Below are 13,302 nucleotides of genomic sequence, written 5' to 3' on the forward strand. Positions count from 1 at the left end.
CAAAAGTTGGACATCAGTGCTGCAACAAGTGGTCAAGTGGTCCAAGTGGAATTCATCCTCAGCCTTCATCTTTACCATTACTGATAGTTCACTTTTTCCCATTTTATTTTTCCCAGCTGAACTAAAAGTAGAAACTAAAAATAAAAATAATGAGTAAAAATAAGCAAAGAAATAAGATCTCCTTATTGTAAACAGCAAAAGGACCACTTAATAGGCAACAATAAAAACCAAGACAAGGCCAGGCACAGTGGCTCACACCTGTAATCCCAGCACTTTGGGAGGCTGAGGCGGGTGGATCATGAGGTCAGGAGGTTGAGACTGTCCTGGCTATCATGGTGAAACCCTGTCTCTACTGAAAATACAAAAAATTAGCCAGGCATGGTGGCGGGCACCTGTAGTCCCAGCTACTCAGGAGGCTGAGGCAGGAGAATGGCGTGAACCCGGGAGGCGGAGGTTGCAGTGAGCTGAGATCATGCCACTGCACTCCATCCTGGGTGACAGAGTGAGGGTCCATCTCAAAAAAAAAACAAAGACAAAAGCTGACAAGTAGCTGTGAAGTCCCAAGATAAACTGTGGTTGAAAAGTTAATTGTTTATCAAACTCTCATGTTTGGCTTGCCTGCTATCATTAAAGACATTAAAGAATACTATAGAAATTGACCTATGTTCAGACACGTCACTCCTATAAACCATCTGTTGAATTTCTTGACTGTCAGCCAAAGCACAATCTTTGTTTGCTCAGAACTGTGTAAGTAGTGGTATTTACAGATGGTTGGGTGACAGAAAAAGTAAATAACTACGTTTCATTACAGTTTCCTGTTTCCTTCTTGATCCTTCACAAGGGAAGATTTTCTTTTTTAGAGGTACAGATTCCTCTTAGTCAAGTCCTGATTAAAACTCCAGCTAAGACATTAGTAAGCCTTGGTTAGTGAAGTGGCATCAGGAAGTGCCTACATTTTCATGGCCTGGTAGCGTTCAGTGAAAATGTTCATTAACAGACACAGGCCATTCAGTCCCGAATCCCAAGACACTGAAGACTCTGTTTGAATCAGACTCACGCGTTCCTTCCTAGCCACTCTCAGGGACAGGAATGCTTCTGGTAAGTTTTTATAAATCCCCTATTCTATTTACCTCAAAACTCTCTCTCTCTTTTTTTTTTTTTTTTACTAATTCATATGGACTAGAAATGTAATATTTAACTGCCACAGCTAAGAAATTTTACTTATTGTTCCTTCCTGGAGGTGTTTTTTTTTTTTTACTTTAAAAAAATGGCTAAAGAGGGAAGGAAAATTTTCTGTTTTGTAGAACAACTCCCCCTCAGAATATTTTTCTTCTCTTTTGCTATGTTTGGGTTATTTGTCCTAGTTTTGTTTTCTTCCAAAGCCAGAAGATATGTATTTTTATTTAATTCCAAGGTAGAATTAACCAAATTAAATTAAATCATACGATTTCACTCAGTTCTTATACTTTTCTACTGCTGAAAATATGGTACCATATTTTGGTGAAAGCAAGCAATAATTTCAAGGGAAATATTTTTAAGGGATGTAGTTAAATAATTATTTATTTTAAGTTTAAGGTTAAAAGCAGATAAATGACAGTATTTCCTCCTGAGTATGATAGAAATATTTTTCTATCATCAGATTTATGTTATTAAAAACCTTTAGAAATACTCAGGAGGAAATACTGTCATTTATCTGCTTTTAGCCTTAAACTTAAAATAAATAATTATTTAACTACATCCCTTAAAAATATTTCCTTTGAAATTATTTCTTGCTTTCACCAAAATATGGTACCATATTTTCAGCAGTAGAAAAGTATAAGAACTGAGTGAAGTCATATGATTTAATTTAATTAGAAATATTTTTCTATCATCCACAGCCACAGCCGGGCACGGTGGCTCATGCCTGTAATCCCAGTACTTTGGGAGGCCAAGGCAGGCAGATCACTTGAGGTCAGGAGTTTAAGACCAGCCTGGCCAAAACGGTGAAACTCTGTCTCTACTAAAAATGCAAAAATTAGCTGGACACAGTGGTGTGTGCCTGTAATCCCAGCTACTCAGGAGGCTGAGGCAGGAGAATCACTTGAGCCCAGGAGGCGGAGGTTGCCATGAACTGAGACCACACCACTGCACTCCAGCCTGGGCTACAGAGGGAGACTCTGTCTCAAACAGAAAGGAAAGGAGAGGAAAGGAGAGGGGAGGAGAGGGGAAGGAAGGGAGAGGAGAGGAGGAGAGGGGAGGGGAGGGGAGGGAAATCTGTGGCCAGCATTGTGTTGTTCTAGATATTCAACCTGCAAATCTGAGCTGAAATATTATGGGATATGCCTTGAAAATTGAAATTGAATGAAACTGATGTTATTGATTTGCCTTTTGTCCCATGTGATAAAATATAAAAAACACACCCAGTCTCACACCAGTCTCTGGTGGGACAGAGACTAGCAATTACATCATCAACAATTTAAAAAATTCTTTGGAATGCAGTAGTAGCAAAGCCTTTTAGTTCCCAACACGTTGTTATGAAAATTGTTCAAACATAGAGAAAAATTGAAATAATTGTATCATGAACATCCAAATGCCTTCCATGTAGATTGTACAATTAGCATTTTGCTATATTGGCTTCTTTACATATTGTCATCTCTCTGTACGCCCACTGATTCACCTTCTTTATTTTTATGATACCTTTTAAAGTTGAAGACCTCAGTAAAGTTTACCCCTAAACATTTAGGAAAGTATATCACTAACTAGAAGTCAATACTTGTTTAACTATTTTCTTGAGATAAAATTCAATTAGAGTGAAATGCACAAATCATTAGTGTTATGATTCAATGAATTTTAATGGATATGTACATCTATGTAATCCAAACCCCCGTCAAGATATAGAGAACATCTCTGCACATGTATCCCAGAACTTAAAGTAAAATTTCTTTAAAAAGGAAACTTTAAAAAGTAATAATAGGCCGGGTGCGGTGGCTCACGCCTGTAATCCCAGCACTTTGGGAGGCTGGGGCAGGCGGATCACAAGGTCAGGAGATCGAGACCATCCTGGCTAACATGGTGAAACACCGTCTCTACTAAAAATACAAAAAAAATTAGCCAGGTGTGGTGGTGGGCGCCTGTAGTCCCAGCTACTCAGGAGGCTGAGGTAGGAGAATGGCATGAACCTGGGAGGCGGAGCTTGCAGTGAGGCGAGATCACATCACTGCACTCGAGACTGGGGGACAGAGAGAGACTCTGTCTCAAAAAAATATATATATATAAACAAATAAAAAGATATAGAGAACATCAATATGGCTCCAGATCTAGAATGCTCTTTCCTTCTACCTAATCAAGTTCTACCCCTGCCTCCAGATGTAAACAATCTTCCTCTCTACATAGTATGTATGTTCAATGTTTTCTTCAGATTCATTTGTCTTGTATGTATCACAAAATCCTTCTTTTTAATGTTGAGTAGGATTCCACTATATAAATATGTAATTTGTGTATCCATTCTCTTGTCAATGGACGCCTGAGTTTTGTCCAATTCTTGGCTAGTATGAATAAGCCTGCTATGGGAGATAAGTGTTTCTCTGAACATATGTTTTCAGTCTGTTGTGTAAATACCTAGAAGTGGAACTTCTAGGTCATACTGTAGTTATAGTTTATTTTATAAAAGACTTCCAGAGATTTTTTTCAAAGGAAATGTATCATTTTAACACCCTAACATTGTATGAGCATCTAAGTTACTACACATCTTTGCCAATCTTAGGGTTTTGGCTTTGATTTTAGCTATGTTAGTGGCTAGGCAATGCTATCTTATTGTGATTTTATTTGCATGTGTCTGATGATGAATGTTGTTAAGCATTTTCTCTTAGGTTTATTGGTCATTTGCATATGTTCCTTTGTGAAATATCCATTCAAATATTTGGGCCATTTTTTTAAAACTTGGATTGTCTTTTTGTTATTGAGTTGGAGTTTTCATAAGTATGTATTGCTGATACAAGTTCTTCGTCAAATATGCATTTTGTTAATATTCTCCCCAATCTGAGCCTTGCCTACTCACTTTGTTAATGATGCATTTTGATTAGCACTAGCTTTAAATTATGATGAAAAGTCTAATTACAAATTTTTGTTTGGCTATTAATTTTCATGTCGTATCTTAAAAAGTCTTTTTTTTACCATTAAGTTGTAAAGACACTCCACTATGCATTTTTTTAGAAGTCTTACTGTTTTAGCTTTTACATTCAGTTCCAAGACTATGTTGAATTTATTTTTCATATGTTGCTGAAGCAGAAATAGAAGTTCCTTTTTTTTTCTTATAAATGTCTCATCGTTCCACCGTTTTCAAAAAAACATTTTCTTTTCATTACTGAATTGCTTTGGAGCTTTGTAGGAAATCAAATGTCATAAAGGGTCGATCTTAACTTTGAACCCTTTATTTAGTGCTATTAATCTATTTGTCACCACTTACACAAATACTACACTCTTTTGATTACTAAAGTTTTATAGTAAGTCTTGAAGTCAGGTAGTATGAGTCCTCCTACTTTGTTCTTTCTCAAAAGTTTAGGTGCAGCCTTTGCATTTCCTTAGAAAGTTTAGGATCAGCTTGTCAATCTCTACAAAAAAGCATGATAAGATTATGACTATAATTGCCTTGGATTTATAGGTTAATCTGGGAAGCTTAACAATATTGAGTCTTCCAATCCATAAAATATGGTATATCTCTCAATTTATTTAGATATTTTATTTCTCTCAGCAGTGTTTTGTAGTTTTAAGCGTATATATCTTCTCTATTTTTGTTAATTTATTTTTAAATTATTGAATTCTATTTAAAATATAATTGTTATGTTTTATTTCACAATTATTGAGGCCAATATATAGAAACGCAATTGGTTTTTCAATATTGACTTTATATCCTAAGATGTTACTAAATTCTAGTAGTTACCTTGTAAAATTCTTAGGATTTTTTACATAAACAATCATATCATCTAAAAATAGAGTTTGTTTTACTTATTAAGTTGTGATCTTTAGGCTTTTAAATTTTTATTTCTAACTTTATTGCATTGGCTAAAGCCTTCAGTATAAGTTGGATAGAAATGACTGAAGTAAATACTGTTGCTTAGGGGCAAAGGATTCAATAGTCCACCTTTAAGTATGGTGTTAGCTCTAAGTTTTTCATACATGTCCTTTATTAAATTGAGGAAGATCATTCCCAACTTTCTGGGCATTTTTATCATGAAGAGTGTTAATTTTTTTCAAATACCTTGTCAGTATTTATGGAAATGACCATATATGTAGTTTTTCTTTTTTTTTTTTTTTTTTTTTTTGAGACGGAGTCTCGCTCTGTCCCCGAGGCTAGACTGCAGTGACGCGATCTCAGCTGACTGCAAGCTCCGCCTCCCGGGTTCACGCCATTCTCCTGCCTCAGCCTCCAGCATAGCTGGGACTACAGGCGCCCGCCACCACGCCCGGCTAATTTTTTTTTTTTTTTTTTTTTTTTTTTTTTTTTTTTTTTTTGTATTTTTAGTAGAGACTGGGTTTCACCGTGTTAGCCAGGATGGTCTCGATCTCCTGACCTCGTGATCTGCCCGCCTCAGCCTCCCAAAGTGCTAGGATTACAGGCATGAGCCACCGCGCCGTGCCTCATACATGTAGTTTTTCTGCTTTATTCTGTTAATAGAGAACATTACAGTGATTGAATTCCAAATGTTAAGCCGACCCTGGGATAAACCCTGCTTACTCATTATAGTATCCTTTTATGTACATTGCTGGATTTCATTTGCTATCATCTTATTAGGATTTTTGTGTTTATGTACGTTAAGAATATTAGTCCGCAATTTACTTTTGTTATTGTTTGTGTAATGTCTGCCAGTTTTGGATATCAGAACTAATCCAGGCCTCATAAAATGATTAGGAATTATTTCCTCTGCCTCTATTTTCTGATTTTATGTAAACTTTTTTTTCCTTAAGTGTTTGATAGAATGCACTCATCTTGTGAGAGCTCCTCACAATCGTTCCATGGAAAAGGAGACTGCTAATAATAATAGCTATCATTTTGTGAGGTCCTACAATGTATCGGTTACTTTATTTGGTATGTTACATATGTTAATTAATTTAATCCTCACAACAACCCTGAGAATAGATATTATTCTTATGTCAAAAATACAAAAACTATTATCTGTAAGTGCCAGGGGCTAGAGTCAGGTATGACTCGAACGGGTAAGCTTTTTCCATTTAACTAAACTCCCTATCAAATTTATTTTTATAGTGACCTAAAGATATCCCTATCAATGAGGTATCATTCCACCAGGCAAATCTGTATCCACTTCATTAGATCTTCATTCATTCATTCATTCATTCACTGAATCATATTGGTAAATACTAATTGAGCTCCTCCTGGCTAAATATCTAGCCAGGTACTATTCCAAGCACTGTTCTAGGCTCAGCAAACAAAACACACAAAAATCCTCGCCCTCATGAAGCTTAAATTCTATTATACTAAACAATAAATACAATAAATAAGTAAAGATTAGAAGGTAATAATTGCTTTGCAAAAATATAACAAAGCAGGCTAAGGAGACTGGGGGGAGTTCCAACTTTTAATATGATGGTGAGAGTAGACCACACTGAGAAAGTAACACGTCTGAGCAAAGGCTTGAAGGAGGTAAGAGGGTAAGCCATTCAGGTCTCCAGAGAAGCGCATTCCAGGTAAAGAGAATAGCCAGTACAAAGGCCCTCTGGTGGAAATATGCCTGGAGTGAAGGAGCAAAAGCCAGGAGGATAGTGCTCCTAGAATGGAGCAAATAACGGGGAGGAAAGTAGGAGAGAAAGTCAGAGACAAAGCAGGACCAGATAATTTAGGGTCTTCCAACAGGACATTTGCAAGGACACTGGCTTTTAATCTGAGTGAAATAGGAGCCATAATAGAGTGTTGACCAGATAGGCAATGTAGTGTGCCTTACAATCTTAAAATGCTGTCTTAAGGGTAGAAAGAAAAGCAAAGGGAGAAATTGAGAGATCAGTTAAGACCCTATTTCATTAAACCTTGTGAGTAGTAGTGCTTCAAATCAGGGTGGTTGCAATGGAAGTGGTGGGATTCTGAATGTATGTTGAAGATAAAGCCAATAGGGGCCAGGCCTGGTGGCTCATGCTTGTAATCCCAGCACTTTGGGAGGCCAAGGCGGGTGGATCACTTGAGGTCAGGAGTTCAAGACCAGCCTGGCCAACATGGTGAAACCCCAACTCTACTAAAAAAAAAAAAAAAATACAAACATGAGCCAGGTGTGGTGGTGGGCACCTGTAATCCTAGCTATTCAGGAGGCTGAGGTGGGAGGATCACTGGAACCTGGAAAGTGGAGGTTGCAGTGAGCTGAGATAACGCCACTATGCTCCAGCCTGGACAGAATAGTGAGACTCCACTTAAAAAAAAAAAAAAGATAAAGCCAATAGGATTTCTTGAAAGAAGAGGATATGAACTGTGAAAGAAAGATAGGAGTCAAGGATGACTTTGAGGATTTTATCCTGAACAACTAGAAACATGGAGCTACTGTCAATGAAAAGGGAAATAAAGGGGGTGAGACAAAGAAGGAATTCTGTTTTAAACACATTAAGTTTGAGAAATAGTATGTACAAGTCCAAGGATGCATGAGATCTTTGTCCAGTGAAATCTCTTAAGTTTCTTGAAGTTTAGAAATATTACATATTTTCTCAAAGCCAATTGCCCATCTATGATAAATATTTTATTGCCATTCTAAGCCAAAGAATTAAATGCCTTGGTTATTCTTCCCATTTTGAAACCAACCATATTTTCAAATATAGTAGTATTTGAGTGTGAATTTTTCATTTAAAAGAAAATCACAGGATTTACTAATAATTTATCTTTATGCCATAGCATAACTTTATCAGAGAAATAGTCTTTCTACTATGAAGAAGTAAATCAACAATTTAAGAGTTCTAGGAAACAAATAGAACAATTTTCTTGAATTGATTTTTATTCTTTACATAATCATCTTAACTCTATTACTGAGTCATTCATCCTTATCTTAAAAAAATTCATAAATCACCTTTGAACCTTGGCGAGGTAGTTACAGTTTCTGCCCTTTGAAACCTAGCAAAATAGAAATTACAACACTGTTTCACATTATAAAAGAAGCCACAGTCAATTCCTCATGCCTACAGTAGAGTCTGTAGTTGCAAAGAGTTGGGTCAATCCTACTGTCCAGCAGCCCAGTGGCCCACCATCATAGTTATACCTGGATTGCAACAGGTAATCTCCACCCTGTTCATAAGACTCAGTTTAATAAGGTCTCTGGCTGGGCACTGTGGCTCACGCCTGTAATCCCAGCACTTTGGGAGGCCAAAGAGGGTGTCTCACGAGGTCAGGAGTTCAAGACCAGCCTGGCCAAGATGGTGAAACCCCATCTCTACTAAAAATACAAAAAAAAAAAAAAAAAAAAATTAGCCAGGTGTGGTGGCTAGTGCCTGTAATCCCATCTACTCAGGAGGCTGAGGCAGAGAAGTGCTTGAACCCGGGAGGGGGAGGTTGAAGTGAGCCGAGATCCTGCCACTGCACTCTAGCCTGGGCGACAGAGCAAGACTCCACCTCAAAAAAATAAATAAATAAATAAAAAATCAGGTCTCTGATGCTTTGCATTGCCTCCCACTTCCAGAGCTCCTGCTAGCTCAGCCAATGTCGGCAGGAGGGAGGAGAAATGTGAAAGAGTCACCTCACCTCTCCACATGCCACCACCCCCAAAGCTCACACAGAGCTCACTCTACAGGGTCTAGTGGTTGTGAAATGGGAAACTGCTTGCAACTTTAAATAGGAACTTTGGGGTGTGAAGCTTATGACTGAAAGGGGACTATAAATATATCTTCCTTTAAATGGATAACAAGCATGGGCAAAAACAGAATAATCTCTGCAAAATTTTAGGGATTCTAAAGACTGGAGATATACCTAACATCAATAGAAAGTCAAGGAATTGGGAATAAGGTATAATGTTCTAAGTAAAGCCTTCTTCTATTTTAACAAATATCTAATTCAACCAAGATGATCGAATAAATGTTTAATTCAATCAAATGATTGAAAGTATTCAATATCTGGCCAGGCGTGGTGGCTCACACCTATAATCCCAGCACTTCGGGAAGCCGAGGCAGGCAGATTACTTGAGGTCAAGAGTTTAAGACCAGCCTGGGCAACAGGGTGAAACCCCATCTCTACTAAAAATACTAAAATATATATATATATATATATATATATATTTTGAACCCAGGAAGCAGAGGTTGCGGTGAACCAAGATCGCACCACTGCACTCCAGCCTGGGCAACAGAGTAAGACTCTGTCTCAAAAAAAAAAAAAAGAAAAAGAAAAAGAAAAAAAAAGAAAGAAAGTATTCAGTATCTAATCAGAGCCCACAATGCTGCTATAAAACAATGTACAGAACATTTGCTTATATTCAGTGCACACTTCATCTATCATATTGAAAGCATCGGAGCTACACAGTTGTGGGTGAGTTTATGTGATTCCACTCTGCCTAGAAGAATGAAACGCTTTGAAGAACATGCAAAGGGGAAAACCTAAAGATACCTGAATTCATGCTCTCCTTGGGCAAAAATAAAGCTCTAATGACTCCAAGTTAAAGTGACTTTGGAGATCTGATATTTTTCAAGCACAAAAGAATTCTAATTGTTTTGCTTAGGGGTTGAATATCTAGTTAAAGACAAAAGGCGTAAAGAAAAAAATGAAAGTTATTCACAACATTATATACAGTGTATATACCCTTATGAAGGGGAAAAGAACTTTAGTAAACCTATACCTTAGAGACTTGCAAATTTGGCAATGCTTCTTTCAACCTTATAAATGCCCATTGCCTCAATAATTCAATTCATTAAATGAGAATATCAAAATAAAAACACAAACCCTTCCCTGATTTTATTTCCTATTTCCTATTCTCTTTAGTTTCCAAAATTCTTCAACATGTTATATTATCTATAATCACAAAAATAACTGGAATTTTTAAATCATCCTTTAGAAACTCAGAAAGTGTTATTAAATAAATTGAAAACTAAAGTGTACATCAGGAAGGATGAGAATGTCTTTTAAAAGACATTTTACATCTCGGAATTTTTAAAAATGAACCAAATAGAAATTCAGGCTAAAATTAAAGAAAAAAACTTTTTAAAGAATAAATCTGCAATAGTGAATTAAACTTCAGAATTTCTAGTGACACAGAAAGGGGGATGAATCTCAATGACTGTATGATTGAGCATTCACCAAATGCCAGACACTGTTCAAAGTTCTTTATTTCACATGTGATCCTCCCTAAAACTCTAAAAATCAGTCTCCTAAGCTTACAGATTAAGCAAATTCAACAATCACAGTACTTTTAGCTTGTTCTTATGGAAAAGATAACCTTGTTTCAGGCAATGTTTTTGCCAAAGATTTAAAAGAAGGCATAGAATACCTGCTTATTAACTTAGTGGGTGTGTGTATATATGAAAAAATCAAGTTGTACACCCTAACTGTATACAATTTTTATTTGCCAATTATACCTCAATAAAATTGGGAGGAAAAAACCTTGTGGTTGACATAAAGCCAAAGGAATCTTCAAACATTCTGTGAGATAAGAAAAATAACAGTAGATAGGAAGTGCTATATCTATCTTTAGTTTCCAAAATTCTTCAACATATTATTTATAATAGTATATTTATAATCACAAAAATTAATAACTGTAATTTTTAAATCATCCTTTAGAAACTCAGAAAGTGATATTAAATAAATTGAAAACTAACAATTGTTGAATTTTCCCTAAGCTGTTTTGGTCAAATAGCCGTCCAGCCTGAATTCCTCTAGTGATGAGGAACTCACTATCATTGGAGGCATGGATTGCCCTATATGTTTTTTTAAATGAGGTCTGACTGGCAACCAGACCATTGGCAGACCATTGAGTTAAAATGTGGTGGGTGTGGCAGGGCACAGTAGCTCACACCTGTAATCTCAGCACTTTGGGAGGCCGAGGCGGGCAGATCATGAGGTCAAGAGATCAAGACCATCCTGGCCAACATGGTGAAATCCTGTCTCTACTAAAAATACAAAAATTAGCTGAGTGTGGTGGCGTGTGCCTGTAGTCCCAGCTACTCGGGAGGCTGAGGCAGGAGAATTGCTTGAACCCGGGAGGCAGAGGTTGCAGTGAGCCAAGATCGCGCCACTGCACTACAGCCTGGCAACAGAGCGAGACTCCATCTCAAAAAAAAAAAAAGAAAAAAAATAGAAAAAAATGTGGTGGGTGCTGTTGTTGCCTTACTGGAATCCAGTCAACCTAATTCAAAATATTGCCTTCAGCTTGGTTACTCCACTTTAGAGGGATTTGGAAGTAAAGGAGAGAAATCAAAAGGGACAAAGGACACAGAATTATGTCATAAGAAGAATATTTGTCTAGACAAAGGAAAGAAAGCCCAGGCAACATGACAAATTCCTGGTCTTCAAATATTTGAGGACCCCTCTCATAAAAGGAGAACTTTTTAGTTCTGTATTTAGGAATCACATGGTAATAGTTAAAAAGAACAGAATTTTAGCTGATATAGAGTTTTCTAAAGAGCAGGGTTATCCAGAGATTAAACAGATTGCCTCCAATGACAGTGAGTTCCTCATCACTAGAGGAATTCAGGCTGGCCATCTATTTCACCAAAACAGTTTAGGGAAAATTCAATCATTGTATGGTGTCTGGACAAGGTGATTTTTGATTTTCTTTCCAAACCTGAAATTTTATTTGGAGGAAAGTTCTCAAGGACAAGATGGCTTTTTGTTCAGAGTTTGACCAGAAGAAGACTTGAGACATGGAGTTGCCCAAAGAAACAGAGGAAGGCAACATGATAGAGGATCCATCCAAAAAGAAAGATTGAGAAAATCAAAGAGACATGTAGCAGGTTGAAATGTCAAGTAGGAACAGCATTGACAGGAGCTGGGACACATCATTTGTCATTCAGCAAGCGTGATTTGCCAAGTACTTGGTGTCAAGGAGTAAATAAGAAAAACAGTTTTCTGCCTGTATGAGCCTTCAAGGTGAATACGTAATTCAGAAACCATATGCAGAGACTAATGAGCGTTGTTGGCATTTCACAGATGGACGGGATAATTCAAGGCTTTGTTTAGTAGACAGGATTTACACCATGACAGAACCACCCTCCTACAGATAAAACGGAAAAAAGTGCCACTGGTTTCAGATTATTTAAATTAGATAAGCATTCAATGCAGCAGGTGAGTCTTGTTCAGAATTTTTAAAGAAGGAAGGGATACTTTGTCTCAGAAAAAAAAAAAAAAAGGCAGATAAATCCAGGAAGCAACAGAAGTGGCATGCACGTTGGTTAGTAGCCTTTAGACTTTTTCCACAAGGCCTTTGAAGGCAAGGGGGGAGTGGGCACTGCAGTATCTCACAGATTTTTTTCAGCCCATAGTTTTCTAATGTAGCAGGCTGTAAGAATTCAAAACACTAAATTCCCACTGCCCAGAAAAGTGCATTTACTTCCTGTAAATAAGCCCTTTATTTTTACTCTGGCAGATTTGTCTTTAGATGAAGGCAGTCATTTTACCTAGTCCCTTTGGCCCTTGATGCATGCACACAGCATCTACAATAGGAAGGAGACTCAATAAGAAGAGCATGTTCCATGCTGTCCCCGAGCAATCATAACAGCACTCAAGGGAGCCGCAAGAGAATGAATGGATGGTGCACAAAGAGAGCAGTGAGCTCGGTCAGCAGCCATGAGACAGAAAAATAAAGTAACAAAAGAAAAGAAACACATCTCCCCCGTGAGGGCAATAACAGCAGCAAGAAAAACCATCAATCCCAACCATGCTGCCTGTTTTATGGAAACCTTAAAGCCATTTTCAAAATATACTTCTTGTCCTCTGGGTGGGATTTTCTCAAGTAATAGAGTGCTTGATGCCGCTGAGATTTCCAAATACATCTTCAATCCAGAGTTTCCATTCACAGCTGTGAAATTCAGATTTTTGCATCAACTTGCCTTCTTCGGTGCTGCTTGCATCCACTCATTTATGGTCACTCAATGAATACTTATGGGAAAATGTACTATATGCCCGTCATTTTTCTAAGCCCTATAGGTATGGAGATAAACAAAGCAGACTGCTTTCATAGAACTTTAATGGGGAAAGACAGACAAACAATAACAAAAAAATGTAGCCAGGCACGGTGGCTCACGTCTGTAATCCCAGCACTTTGGGAGGCTGAGGCAGGCGGATCACGAGGTCAGGAAATTGAGATCATCCTGGCCAACATGGTGAAACCCCATCTCTACTAAAAATACAAAAAATTA

The 13,302-nt window shown here is 37.4% G+C and overlaps 1 protein-coding gene across 1 annotated transcript in view; it reads left to right on the forward strand.

The window, feature by feature from the left end:
- The first annotated feature begins 817 nt into the window (after positions 1-817).
- Positions 818-13,302, forward strand: part of SMIM31 (small integral membrane protein 31) — a 49,381-nt gene continuing 36,896 nt past the window's right edge. The window contains exon 1 of the mRNA XM_054683975.1: positions 818-1,098. The gene's annotated coding sequence lies outside the window, so the exon portion shown is untranslated. The remainder of the gene's footprint in view (positions 1,099-13,302) is intronic.

This window comes from Pan troglodytes, chromosome 3 (assembly GCF_028858775.2).
Source record: "Pan troglodytes isolate AG18354 chromosome 3, NHGRI_mPanTro3-v2.0_pri, whole genome shotgun sequence".
Taxonomy (NCBI): Eukaryota; Metazoa; Chordata; class Mammalia; order Primates; family Hominidae; genus Pan; species Pan troglodytes.